Source organism: Coloeus monedula, assembly GCF_965178545.1.
Source record: "Coloeus monedula genome assembly, chromosome: 15".
Taxonomy (NCBI): Eukaryota; Metazoa; Chordata; class Aves; order Passeriformes; family Corvidae; genus Coloeus; species Coloeus monedula.
In genome coordinates, this window is record NC_138795.1 from 2,716,645 (window position 1) to 2,729,279 (window position 12,635).

Genomic DNA, 12,635 nt, shown 5'->3' on the forward strand with positions numbered 1-12,635 from the left:
TATGTGATAACTCTGCTTTGGGTGATATCATTTAAATACTTGTGTGTGTACGTATTTTTATGGCCCTTCTCACATCTCTCTGGCCGTGGGTGTCTTGGCTTTATTAGTTTTATGTCTTTCTCCAAAGTCAATCCAATTTTCCCTCCTTCAGCCATCACGCTCGTAACTTTCATAACTTAGCTGTAAAAACTGTCTACAAGGAAACAGTTGAGTTTTAAGGAAAAAAAGGGGCAGTGCCTTCTCTCCCATAAGACTGTATAGAAATATCTAGGTAAAAGCCCCCAGATTTGGACTGCAGCAAAGTTTGTGCCTTCCTTTCAGCAAAGGTCCTGAACAAACCAATTTACGGGATCTATTTTCACCCATTTTTAATCTGTCTGTGAAACAGAGATGTCCTCAGGTTTTACTGTCCAACCAGAAGGATAGAAAGGGACTTTCTGAGGAACTCAAATTTGAAATAAGAGTAACGTGTTGGCAAACAATCTCAGTTGTGATTGAGACATTCAAAAGTGTAAATTGATGGTTTGTTTTTGGTGACCAAGGACTATGAAAGATTAGGTTGTGCTTGGCTCTGTTGGGAGTGTTCTGACAGCTAAACCACACACCTGAATGCAAAGGGAGGTTTGTTTGTATGCTCTGTAAATACATTTATATACACCCATGGCTTTAACGATGATAGAAGTGTATATTGTGTGTGTGTGCTCCATACATTCTTGACTGAGATCCTCAGCTCCAATCTTAGTGCAAATAAATAGTGGAAAACCCCCTGTTTTTCATTCTTGAATCTTTCAGAGACAGATTCAAACAGTTGTTTTGTGCCCAGAAAATCCTACTCTCAGGAAATGGAGGGTCACCAAATCCAACTCCCTTTTATGGTGATTTTGATCCAGCTGTATTTAGCTCCTAAAGTTACTTAAAAATCCAAACGAAGCAACCCATCATTGGAAGAGAACTTCAGAAAGCAGCTCTGAAGCCTCCCAGCAACAACTGCTCCATCCTCTGCAGGTTGGTGTTCCTGTTTCCAGAGCTGGTAGCACAATCCATCACCAATCCCAACACCCAGTGCTGCAATTCCCAGGCCAGTTGCTGGGGCTCGGGCAGGGATGACTCTTGCGACACATTTTGCACAGAGAGCAAGAGTTTGGCTCGAAGAGCTACAGAGCCTTGGATGGATTTCAGCCCACAGCCTACAATAGTAGGACAAGCCACAGGAAAGCTGCCAGAATTAAGTCAAGGTTGCACAAGAAGTGGGTTTTTACTGGCCCAGCAGGTCAAATGTAGCACCTTTACTGTCCTGAAGAACCATTTATTAGGATCCCAAACCCTCAGTTTATTTTGGGTGCCAGCAGTTGACCTGGGGACACTTGAATTACTTTGCTACAGATTTATTGGGTGAACTGTATCCAAGTCAATTGGGTCAAGGTAGTAAAAGATGTTTGGATGCTTGAATACAGCTGATACCAAGACAGATTAAATTCCCAGTTCCTGTTTTGGAGCTCACCTAATCTCCCTCCACTCCAGCTTGTCAGATGTGTCCTGCTTCATTTCCTTGCTCGTTTTTCATAGGGTGCCAGGGATAAAAGACTGAGAGGCACCTGCTGCAGGGGTAAACAGCCATTTAGGAGATGTGTGCACAAAAGCAGGTCTGATAGGTCTAAACTGATACAGCAGGAGATGATAAAACCACAGGTCAAATTGGGCTGGCCTGTAGCAGATTGGGATGTAGCCACTTTTCCTTACTAGCACTGCACTGTAGAATACGTTGGGTTCTTTCTTTCTTTCTTTCTTTCTCTCTCTCTTTCTTTCTTTCTTTCTTTCTTTCTTTCTTTCTTTCTTTCTTTCTTTCTTTTTTTATTTCTTTTAAACTGATACTTTTAATGCTGTGATTAAAAGATTATTGTCAGAATGAAAATTAATTACATGCAGTACACTTGGCCCAGGTATGATGAGAACTTGGGAAACATCTCAGAGACATGCCCATGGAATAGAGAGTGTACAGGCAAAAGGCACCAGGACACCAACCCCAAGGATGATGCAAGTGCCCTTCAAGAGAGGACCTGCCTCCAATATATAAAATTGTGTTGACACTGAAGCTTAGCAAAGGTTTTTGCAAGCCTGTCAGCATGGTCTGGCTTGTAGGATTAACTACCATTCAGGGTGTCCTGCTGTCACCTCGTTACATTCACTGATAATTGTTGATTTCCATATGTTGTGGAATTCATTGTATTCTGAAATCGTGGGTAAAAGTGGAGGAATGAATCCAATGCAAAAAGTCAGCAGAGTCAGCTGTTGGAAACATAACCTGGAAACACAATATGGCTCAGAAATGGCCCCAAGGATATAGATAGCAGCTTTTATCTCCCTCAGATATAGGCCAGAGCAGCAAAGTTCAGATCTAGTTTTGGATCGCTGAACTAGTTCAATAACATCCAGCAGGAACCTGACCCCAGCAGATTCTGTGTCTGTTTTGGGAGCTTTTTGGATCTGCTTCCCTTGCACCTCCATCAGACCACACTTCACCCACAGAAAGTGTAAAAGTGGGTCCAGATCTCCCATCCACAGAACAGGAGAACCACAGAGAACATATTTGGTCTTTTTAGGAGGTGGAGTTTAGTCTGAAGCAATGGGAGACTCGGTTCTGCTGCTGGAAGATTTAATTATTGCATTTCTGCTTATTGCTAGAGGCTTTTAGGACATCAATACATTGTGGATTATGCACAAACACAGCAGAAGGAACAGTCTGGAGACAGTAGAGGGGAGAGAAGGGTTAGGATGAACTGAAAGGTCCTCCAAGCTAGAGAAGCCACCATGGTACGTAAGACGATTTGTGTAAGGCAGCAATGCATGAAACTGTGGCAGAAGACACCTGAAATCCCAAACTAAGACTGCAGATATTGGACATTTCATGTTCCTGATGGTTGTTTTTTGCTCCTCTGCCCTTGCATGGCACAACTTCCATTTATTTTGCGGAATTTCAATTGTAAGCTTCTAATTCTCCCCCTCACTCTGCCTTTCTCTTATTTACATCCCAGAGATTCTGTGCTTCTCTGAGGGCTGACATGCCCTGGCTTAAACTGGAGCTGCCCTGAGGATGATTTTATATTTAGCAGCTCCTTATGAACTGCTCTCATTTGAAGCAGCCCAGACTGCCTGATACAATATTTACTGCAGAAATCTCTCTTGCCTCTCCTGGTTGCAGTCTAATGATAAGGCTGATCTTGAGAAGGGGCCAGGGCCTTACTCAAAGCGTGCCAGGGTAGAAGAGCCTTGCAGGGCACAGTTCTTACTCCCTTTATGCCTTTAGAGTAACCCACAAGATCCATGGTAAGGATTGAAATTCTGCCCCACAACAAATACACAGCTATCAGCTTCTATCAATCAGATTGCACATGTAGGAGAGGCCTAACCAAGTGCAACCTCTGATATTTTCCTCTCATATGCTGATATTTTTCTGCATTTATCACAGGCTGGCCCTTTTCTAGAGTGGTGTGTATTGATTTAAAGGGTTTAAGAGAAAGATGTCTTCTGCAGCAGTGGTACAAACACAGAGTCACCTGGCTTCTCCCATCCTTTGGGTGCCAGCTTTTAACAGGGAGCTTTCAGGAATCCACATCTCAGTTTTTACACAAAGCTCCTGGTTTAAGTATCCAGGTGCTCTGATCTGACTCTCACTAAGTCCTGGTGATAGTGATGGGGTGAAGCTCTGACCTGCAGCTTTCCTCTTTCCAATGGAAAACTTGGCACTGCAGGTTCACTGTGTGGACTGTGGAAGTCCACTCAGGACTGTGGAAGACCCTCAGTTCTCCCTCCACAGATCCCCCTGGCCTCCAGGCTGCTGCAGACAGGCCAGTCCCTTCTAAAATAGTCCCTATTTTGAGCCTCTCATGCTTTTAAGCCTGAGAACGTGTGGGTGGAAGGCGATGCATCACATGGAGCACTGCCTCAGCTCCGACATCCTGAGCCTCTGGAATAAAGGAACAGCACAACGTTGCCTCTGTGGAGAGCAGCCCTTCCTGGAACAGCTGACTGGAGCAGCGAGGTGCTAGCACAGCCTGGTCTCTCCTGATTGTGTTCCTGGAAAAGCTGTTCCATTATCGATAAAGGTCGCACCGACAGCACCAAAAGCCAGTGAGGCTCTTGCTGGCCTTTAATAATTTCTTACTCAGCAGATCTTTCACTTCCAGCTCAGCAGAGTGGGCACAGCAGGCACATCAGCTGAAATACAATCTCCATGCTGGAGAGACAGGCTGCCAGGCTGTTTCATTTGCAGACTCGGAAGGAATACAGAGCTGGCACCCCGAGCACTCTGCTCCGCACAGCGCGAGCTGCCATCGTGCCCTTGGCACTGCCAGCTTCTCCTTCCTGCTGATAATGTTTGGTCCTTGTTCATTGTTCACAACTGCTCTTGGGTTCCTCCTCCCCCACTTATCACATCTGCTGGAAAGGAGGATTTTCCCAATAAAGGTGAAGAGAAGGGACTGGTACTCATGCTCCAGATCTAACTCAATTTAACCAGCACTACTCCAGCTAGTAAATCTGCTGCTGTTGTGTGATGGTATAGTGCTGACAGACAATGCAGAGAGGAGCATTAACCTGCTCTCTCCCTTGCAGGAGGTTTACTATTCCAGAAGAACTTTTCTCATTAAAGAGAAAGCTTTAAGCCTAAAAGTCTCTTTGAGACCTCAGACTGGCTTGGGTTTGTCCCTGTGAATGTGCCCTCCAGAATTAGCACCAAGTGGGAAGCAGAGTGAAGTTCTGGAGGACCCTTGAGTTTGGGCCAGAGGTTGAACTGTCACCTGAAATAAATGCACATGAAGAGTTCCTTTTTTAACCTGTATTGTTCATAGACATTTCTGAGTGTCCTGGTGGCTGCCATTCACCCAGTTAATGGGATCACTGGCTGCCTGGGACATGAGGCAGCTAATGATTGAGGCTCATTAGAAAATGGGAGACTCTCGTATCAGCAGATCTGAATGTCAGGCAAGGCTTCCCATCACTTTCAAAACGTGAGACCTGAAACTTCCCTGAAATTCCAGGTGGTGCTGCAAAATCCAAACAGCACACCAGGATCATGCCTGGGGAAAGATCCCCCTGGCTGTGGGGTTTCACTTCAGGATTTGATTTTGTCTGAGGTCTCTGCAGCCTCAGGAACTGCAGACACTCAAACCACTGAGTGGTAGCTGGTTTCCCACTTCCCCTCAGGTCTGACAGCCAGGACTCCCTGGGTGTTTAAGGAACCTGTTTGGGGTGCACAGGTGAAGTGTCAGGTTCCAGTTCCACAGTTGCTACTGTGTTGGAGGTAGATGCAAACACTGGGTTGCCAGCGCTGCTGCGTCACTGATGCAAACAATTTTCAGCAGGGCTAAAGCCCGGATGAAACCACCATGGCAACCAATTTTAAATAGAAACAATAGCCCAGCTCCTCAGCTGAAATAAAGGCACAGGACTCGGGGATCTGGTTCCATATTCCTACAGCAGACAACATCATTTTTGGAGCATTCATATTTTCTGGGGTTTTATTGCATCTTTACTCAGAGCATCTCAACACGCTGTTTGCAATTTATGTGCAGCAAATACTGATGGAATGGAGCCATGCCTGTAGGCCCAGCAGCAGTCAGAGAGCAGCATGGTGGATAAAGCCAGTTCTTGCCAACTCCTTTATCTTTCCAGTTACATGATCTTTAAGTCCCCTGCAGAGAAGTCAGTCCAGTTTTGCCCTTGAAGATTTACAAAAAATAAACAACAAATCATTAATGCTGAAAAGATGAAATGCTGAATCATGCCTTCCACTCTTTAGCACCTGTGTTTCACTGAGTCTAATTACTTCACGCTTGCTACCTAAATCTTTGAGCAGTCTCTCCCAAGGATATTCACGATGAGGGTTGGAAAAGAAAAAGTTCTGATGAACAGTCTAACACGGGGACAATAGTTCTGGTCAAACTCCCTGGAAATTAATGTTGGCTTATCTCATAGGAATGGGATGTTATTTGGCCCAAACAACCTCAAGCAAACTTGAAATTGCAGTGAGGGCAGTACAGTCAATGTGCAGCTGAATGAGCAAAGAGAAACCGCCTGGAAATGTTGAATATATTTTTAAGCATTTTAACCAGTGTGTTTTGAGTATCTGAAATGAAGTGAAAATACATTAAAATCCAACCAGATCTCCCTCTCTCCCTTGTTGCAGACAACACACCCTTAACAGAGTCAGTGGGTGTAGAAATAGGAAACTACATTTTGCTTTTGCCTAGGTAGTGGGGGTTTACTATTTAAAAAATCAAAATAAAAAAATGACTGACCTACAGCACATTCTGGAAGGGCACATATCGAGTATCGTCAGCTCTTAATCTAAGAAGGAACTTCAGTGCTCTGGCATTGTTCTCCCCTGTGCCATTCTTATCTGACACGTAGTATCAGTTGCCAGAAACGCTGTGGCTTTATTCTGTACTTTGTATTCTAATATAAATGGAGCTGAATAGTTGTCATAGTCCTCTGGGCAGGGCTCCTCGCTGCTGCAGAGTTTAATATTGAGGTTGGCAACACGAGGGTGGCTGATGTAATCCATTCCATTACCGATATTTACGGCACACCATGTAACAATACAAAGGTTTGGAGACCGGGAAGATGTGACAAGCCAAGAAAGCCAACCTGTTCAAAACCCAGGCTGGCTCTGCAGGGGTCGATTCCCCTCACTGGACGTTCACAGAAATGGATTTTTTAATGCCTTCAGGAGCATTTGTGATGCAAAATTCAGGCATAAAGCACTGGTGGCAAAGTCCCTGTTGCACACCCCACATCTGACTGCAGGTCTGACTTCAGCATGAGCCAGTGATTCAGGATCACCAGCAAGTGCTGTCCAAAGTCACTCCTGGGTTTCACCATTCTTTGGCCAAACATTACAAGCCTTGGGCTATTGTAACACAGGGGAAGGGGCAGCACAGAGGAGGCTTTGTTCCTCTTTCCAGCAGCCTCCTTCACTCCTGCAGCAGCTCAGGAGCTGATACAGTGATCTGTGAGTTATCACGAGTCAGAAAACCACGTGCTGCTTATTTGTGCCTTCAAAGTCCAGGATATCTCCTTCTTCAATTTCTTATTTACCTCCGAGTTTCATCAAACCTGCAACTTCCTCCCAAGGGGCAGCTCCGATCTCCGCTGTGATAGTGACAGGACCCAGGGAAGGGCTGGAGCTGTGCCAAGGAGGTTTAGGTTGGATATCAGGAAAGGTTCTTCCCCCAGAGGGTGCTGGGCACTGCCCAGGCTCCCCAGGGAATGGGCACGGCCGTGAGGCTCCAGGAGCATTTGGACAGCGCTGCCAGGGATGCCCAGGGTGAGGTTGTTGGGGCATCTGGGCAGGGCCAGGAGCTGCACTGGATCATCCCTGTGGGTCTCTTCCAGCTCAGGATATTCTATGACTCCACAAAACCTCCTCAAGCAGTGCTTTCAGGTTTGAAGGTGGGAGCTGAGTGACTCTCTAGATGTTTAAGAGCCCATTTCTGTCCTATAGCTCTCCTGGAGGATCTGCAGCATCTCTTTTGCAGAATCAGCACTTTTGTTGGTCTTAATGGAGCTGCTTCTTGTGGAAGACACTGGAAAGGCTTCACGAGTAATTTCTATTCCAGACCACGGAGGAGAGAATACAGCCCACCCTGCCTGGTGCTTGTGATCTGATGTGAAAATAACTCTGCTGCTGTGTGTGGTATGAATGCAGTGTGGTGTTTCCCACACAGATAGACCCAACCCAAGGGCGTTTTCCCCCAAACTTCTTAAAGTTCAAAAGAGATTGGAACCAAAGTGCTTCCCTGAACAGTCCAATTTTGTGTTTTACTTGCCACGGAAGTGGCAAAATTGACTTTATCAAACAAATGCTCTTTGCCATACCATTCAGCCAGTTTCTTGCCTTTTGCAATGGCTTCCTTGTGCTGTTGGAAAAAATAATGTTGCTTTTCCAGTATGACATGTAAAGTGATTTCAGCTGTGTTTTTTCCACTCCTGACCTTGCATTTCAGACAGTTTTATACACTTATTGATTACATGAGGTACTGTTCTAATTTCTAGGAAGTAAGAACATAGCCCTTAAATCATCCAGACTCTGAAATGTTTTAATTTCCTCAAGTAAATACAGCATATTTTGCCAGGAATCTTAAATGTATGATACATGGATCTGATTCCACTTTCACACAGGTCTTGTGTAACTCCCTTCACTTCAGTGAAATTACTCCTGATTAGCATTGAGAAACACGTCCAGAATACGGGGAAGGGAGTGGGTTAATGCCATTTTTTCTGACACTGAGTGCTCTAAAAGCACTCTGAGACTGTAAACCATTACCATTTCTCAGTAAGTGCCCTCTGAGAGGACTGGGGAGGATTGAAGAGTTTTTAACCAGTAAGTCACCTCAGTTCTTTCACAAAAGAGCAGAGATTTAGCCATTTCTACTCATGGCTGTCTGGTGATTATGTAGAGTCAGAAAACTGGTAGTCTCAGTGTCATCTGCTGAGACCACAACTGCTGCCGTTGGGTTAATTCCCTTCCTGGCACAGGTCTGGTCCTCTTCCCAGGCTTTGCAAGTTTTCCTGTCAAGCAGGAAGGGAAGACTTTTACAAAACTGCTCTACAGAGGTGTATTATTTGCCTCCTGCAGGCTCATCATGCCTCAGCGCCTCAACACGAAGGCTGTTATTCTCCAACAACGCCGTCAAACTCCCACACCTCGATGACTGCTCAAAGTTATGAGCACTCCCAAAATAGGGCTGGATTTTCACAGTGATAATTGAGAGCCATAACTTTCCGTCAGAGAGGCTCTGTAGGTGGGAGCAGCAGCACAGACAGCAGTATCAACAGAGTTGAGGCTTTTTACCAGGATGTTATCTAATTTTATTGCAGTATTTATTCCATAATCCTATCAAGGCATAGCCTTTCTTTTAGGGATGTGTCCTGTGAACAGTTTTGGACCCATCTTTTGTCATTGTGAGAAGAATCTCCTCTGGGGGCCAAAAAAAAAAAAAAAAAAAAGACTTTATGATTGTCCCAAACCCTGGTTCAGGAAACTGGTCATACTCAGGATGGGGTTTAAGCTTTATGGACATTGTTGAATAGTGCTGGCTTCAGTGAACTGATGACTAGAAAAAATTGTTCATGCAGCGTTTTGTTTTCCTTCAAAAGAACTTCCACTGCTCAGGAAACCCACTCATTAGCTCACTTCTGATGCAAATATCAGAATATTTAAATGCAAGTTAAATAACAGAGCGATATTCTCAGTCACTGGAAGCAATAATTGTTCTTCTTTTGGGGCTATGTGGCCAAAAAGGCTGAATCAAAGAACATTTATGGGTCACATTCTTATCTGGTGCTCTGCCACCTCCATCAAATAACGCCAGTGGCACTGCAGCAGTTGCTGTTGAGATCACAATCTGCATATAGATATTGTGTCTCTCAAGTTCTAGAAGTACTGTTATATTTGAAGTCAAAGAGAAAAGAGAGAACAAATAACACAATTTACTGCCACAGATTATTTTTATGCCTGTGTGCTCCACTTAAGAGAATACTCTGTAAATGACTTATTATCAAGAAAAGTTATTTGTTTGCACTAATCAAGCCTTAAACTTGGAGGCATAATACGGAACTAATTATTTTTAACTAACTAATCAACATGTTTCATTCATAAGTTGGGATTTATCAATATAGCACATGAAAGGAGAGAACATATTATTATTTCAATTTAGATAATATGCAAAAAGCAGTGTGTTTGTAATGACCTGCTTTCACTGAATATAATCAAGCTCCAAAGCTCTATTACAGGCTGGAAATAGCAGCAGCTTACTTTAATGAGATTTCTGGCTCTGGGCCCCAGCTGTTCTACGCAAGGCTCTCCCTTTGCTCTATGACCTACCAATATGTGCTGTCACCAGTAATGAGACAGGACCTATTTCCTAACATGGGGAAAAATTGGAAAGCACGAGTTCATTCTATTCTGAGGAAACACACCCTGTTCCCCCTGCAAGGCACGAGGAGGGGAGCACTGAATATGCAACGTCCCCCCCTTCCCTTGCCAGCAGAAATATGACATGAAACCCATCAGGTAGGGAACTCAAAGGGAAAACTGAAGTCTCTCCTGAACTGGTTCCCTCAGCTCACAGAAACCCAATATTCATTAAACTCATCCAGAATGTCTTTTTCCCCTGCAAGGACCCCAGCAAAGGACTTCCCATTACCTGCAAGGCACAGGAAGGGGGAACAGTGGCAGTCATGGGCTCTGAGTCTTACGGATTTTGTGGAATTATGCTCATCTCAGGACCACGCTGGGAATGTGCCAGGAGCCAAAGAGCTGCACTTAATTTTCCTAAAATGGAGCAGATTACCACTGCTCTCCTGTTTAATAATGGAGATGCAGCCTGGAGACTACAGATTCCAGCAAGCAATGCTCCAAAAGGAGCCAGGAGGTCCAGGTGCTGGGGTACTGGGGCTCCCAGGCGGAAAACATGACCAATCTCATTTTGGTGTCTCTGAACTGGACTCCTGATATTGTCCTTTTTGCCCTTTTTTTTTTTTTTAATTATTATATCCCAGACTTGTCAAAAATTCTGTTCTAGAAAATGTTTGATTAGCTACCATTTGAGGGGGAAGGGAGGGTTATGCTATTTTTATGCTTAAGCTGTCACTTGGGTTCGTTAACACTTTGCACGTGAATCTGGGTTTTTTAGGACAAGAAGCCTGTGTTTTTTCCCCTGAATAACATTGTTAAGTATTTCAGGAATCTAAAATCCACAAACTATTTCTCTGCCCTGAATATAAACCTCTTTGGAAAAAGCCAATGAACATTTTAGTCAGAAAATTGGAAGGCGTGCACTTAATGCACTTTGAAATTAAATGATTTGATGCTTTTCAATTTGTCTTTTTGCCCTTCCCAAATACCCAAAGGCACTAGCCCACTTTGTAAATGAGCAGGCTATGAAATCTTACTCTGAGAAATGAAGGTGTCACCGACTTGCAGTGAAAATTATACTCGGCACCAGCATACTTTGCAAGCCCTGACTAATTGGCCCCTGACACAGACCTGCACTCCTCCATTATTAAGAGGAATTAAATAAGCAGTTATTTATTTGAGAAGTGGGGAAAGAAGCTTCCAAACCCCAAGAGACTGAGAAGCTAAGTCTCCATGGGATAAACGGCTTCCTTCCCATGGAATTCACTGGATGACCATCGCTTTCCAGGTGCCTCCGGTGGTGTCCCTGGACACACTGTCCTGGCTCATCCCCTGGGTGCTTCTCTCCTTCTACAATTTCAGAAATAAGATTACAAAGTGAGTTTTCAAATTTAAAACTCTGTGCCTGTGTGGATTTTTTTTTTTGTCCAGCTCGAGGAAGCGTTATCCTTAAATGAAAATAGAAAAGCGCATTTGCAAAGGTCACATCGACGGATTTTGAAGTGCAGTGGTAAGAACACCACAGCCTTTGCAACACTACCTATTTCCTCTTCTAAATTATTTATGTATTTATTGTATTTTACATGAGCCATGGAAGCTAGAGGCATTTTTGCAGTGTCAGGTCATTCTAAAGTACATGCCATACAAAGAATAGGGCTAGAAAACAGTTGTATGTAATACTGTTCATTAATATTACATAATTACTGCACACAAAATAGTTCTCTGGGCAGTGATAAGGATTTTTTTCATAAAGACTAAAGACTCCATGGCAATGCATTCCATTAAAGGGCTGCTTAACATATGAGGGTATATCAATATATAGTACCTTCACCCAGCTGCAGCAAAATGACGAAGCCAGCTTAGTCAAATGAAGCCATTAGCATGTATAATGTGCTTTACACAAGAGTTAAAAGGTTTCTAAAATCATACTTTGATATTGCAATGACCAAGCTGAGATAGGATCTAGCAAACAGCAGTTGCAGCTGCATCAGCACAAAAATGAACTGTTGGGTTTTCTCTGCAGCCCAGAGAACCTTTTCTGCAGTCTTTGGAAATTGCTCTGGAATTAAAAAAATTTCTGTACGTGTAGGCTAATATTAGCTACTGACAGCTTGCCTGGGGTTTTTAGCTCAGCCTTCCTGGAGCAATTGTTTAGGATAAAATGTTGATGCAGCTTTTCAGGTCTGTTAGCTGCTTTTATTACCATTGAATGTGAGCAAGTCTTGTGTCTTCTGTGATACACTAGACCTAAAGGAATGTGGAGGAACACTTGAGTGACTAATAACCCCATAAATGATCCCTTTGAATTTTAATATATCCCACTGCACCCTTCCTAAAATCCCTGTTCTGTAAGTATAGGGTTAATTTTGACTTTAAATTTGATTTACTAAACTGTGTTAATATGCTGTCATGTGGACAAGATACAGCAAAAATGTTTAGTATAAAACTGGAGATGTGAACATCCTAACAGGCCTACTGACATTCAAGAAAACATCAGTTACAGTTTTTGAGACATAAGAAATAGCTGATAATTCTGCCCTTAGAAAAGAGATTCTTATCCTCTTTCTGCTCCTTTTCTTCTAAGGCAGAAGATGACTTAAATGACACTTGAATTCTCTGTTTCCCCACCAACAGTGTGAAATAGATGCAGCAATCTGATGTTTCTGCAGCGTGAGCAGTGTCAGTGTTTGACGTTCGGGTGTTGAGTCACCGAGGGCTC